Here is a 2,437-nt window from a genome sequence, read left to right on the forward strand (position 1 = left end):
GGAGTAGAAACGCCTAGAACGAGAACTATTTCGTGAAGTTGTTTAATCATGGTTGTGAGCAATTCTCATCCTTCTTATTTTGTCTTTGTGCACTAGGCGCAGTTGTGTAGCAGTTGTTGCTAAGGTGTTGCTGTGTGTTGCTGGTGCCCTCAGCGCTGCAGTATTCTTCCCTCAGCGGTACGCTCGCGACGTCCCTCTTGTACATCAGCTCTTTTTGTTTTATTGTTTTTCCCATGTGACTTTCATTAAAGATTCTCTCCACATTGTCTTTTTTTATGACATGTTTTAGGTTTTTTACTTGAATTGACTGGAGCTGTGCAGCTGCAACCTTCTGGAAGCGCCGCAGATCCATGTTGGTCGTCTTTTAATAAACTACTACCGTATTGTACACAAGCTTAAGCATCCCTCACTTTAAGGTGACATCATTTGGAAATCAAAATGAGGGCTCAATTGTAATGAAAAAGTTTATCGCCATTCGCCACTGTCAGGGGGGAAACCTTGCTTCTCCCAAAAAAAGACACAGTTTCATGTTCATGTACCTCATATTGCTATGAGGATGCTAACCATCAAAATGTGGGTGCATTTCAGGACTTGCCACTTTGGCGGGTCGAATTTTATATGTACATTTAATTGGTACGTTGGGAAGTATTTTACTGATGGTCACCGCTGTGGGGAGCAGAGGAGAAGTGGTGGAGGTAGGTGGGGATAATTTGAAATTAGTTGAAGACCTGGAGGGAAAATGCAGAAACCTGATAAGACTGAAACGGGAGCCAAAAAAATAATAAAAAGTTTTTCATGAAAAGAGGAAAGAATGTCGAGAATAGCTCGTCACAATGACGCCAGGAGAAAAGTCGTGTCCGCCGGAGTATGAAGAGGGTCTCTTGTGGTTGGGACAAAGAACTTAAAAGTTGAAACAATCAAAGACCATCTAATTTCTTTAGGTTGCAATGGGGGTGTATCAAGTGAAGATGGCAGGTTCATGACACAACAGTGCGGGTGAAGTTTCTTGCCTTCACGAAGTCAGGTGAGTTTGCAAAATGCAATTTTGAAACAGTACTTTGCTTTACCAAGACTACATAAGGATGTGTGATAAGTATTAGTCTTGTTAAGGTATTATTCCTCTCTGTTAGTTGGATTTGAAAGAAACAAAGAATGTTATTGGAGGTATTTCCTGCTCACTGTGTTTACGATCACCTTTAGTGCACCTCGACCCCCACCACTTTTAGGGCTCCCCTCCATAGGACATGTTTAACATCAAAAGAGGAACTGTTATCTCAAGTATCTGTGTTCCTGCAATCACACCAAATGGTGGGTAGTGGTGGTCTGGTCTCACCTCACCACTCCCAACTTCTTGCAGCCACACCGGGTCAGATGACATGTTACTTTATTTGTTTCCGGGATTTGCATGAGAGGTGTACCTCCCCCGCTCTCATTATCATTTTGTCTCTACATAATCTCATGAATGTGTGTCTTTTACGCTTCCTGACTGAAATCTGGAACCCTCAGGAGCCCGAATCGATTCGTAAACTGCAGAAAATAAATTAAATCCTTTGAAGGAACTGTTCATCGACTCCAGCCTTTATTTGCAGAACCAACATTCTCCTCGTCCGAAATTAAACGAACACCCGGGGAAGAGGAGGCTGCTCTTCCCCCAACAGTCTTTACCAACAAAACTGCAGACTCAAGTTTGTGAGAAAGCTGGGTACCTACAGGTGCTGAGGTTGAGAGAAAAAGGCCCAAAGGTTGGAAGTACCATACTCATACAAATCTGGACTAAAGTGTCAATGTTTTACGTTACTGAGGCTGAAAGGGGAAAAAATACTTGTTGAAGAGGAAAAGTTTACACAACCTTATCAGAGCTGAATACTGCGTAATGGCCTGTGGCATTCATGAAGTCTTAATTTGAGTGTCCACGGGGGTCATTTGCATTGAAAAATTGTTGTAGATTTACTTCTTACGTTTAGCTTTTATTGTATTAATCATCCAACCACTTTTATAGATGTACTATTTGCAAAATTGTTGAAATTAAAACATGGATAATAGTATGTGTGACGTGGCTTTGAAACGTCCTACTGGGGTGGATTAGGACGGGAACGTCCCCATCACTGCCAGCCATGGTCAGTTCCCATCTGAGTTTCCGTCTTGAAATGGTTGTTTTACTATTTGTGTTTCGGCAACCGAGCTGCCATGAACTAAAGTAATCAAAAGTCACGTAATTTGAGTGTAACGTCAGTCTGTGCCTGAAGCGACATCCGATAGGAGTCGCTACTCTCTGATTCGAGATTTCCAACTACGTCACAGGAGTGGTGACGTTTATGGGCGGGTCTATAAAGGCTTGTTTTTTTCGCCGTTCGACATCTCCAGGCTCCATTTTGAGACAGCCTGTGTGGCAGTACAAGAAGAAAAAAAAAAAAAAAAAACCAAGGTTAGCCCGGCC

Source organism: Hippocampus comes, unplaced genomic scaffold, assembly GCF_001891065.2.
Source record: "Hippocampus comes isolate QL1 unplaced genomic scaffold, H_comes_QL1_v1.1 scaffold99, whole genome shotgun sequence".
Lineage (NCBI taxonomy): Eukaryota > Metazoa > Chordata > Actinopteri > Syngnathiformes > Syngnathidae > Hippocampus > Hippocampus comes.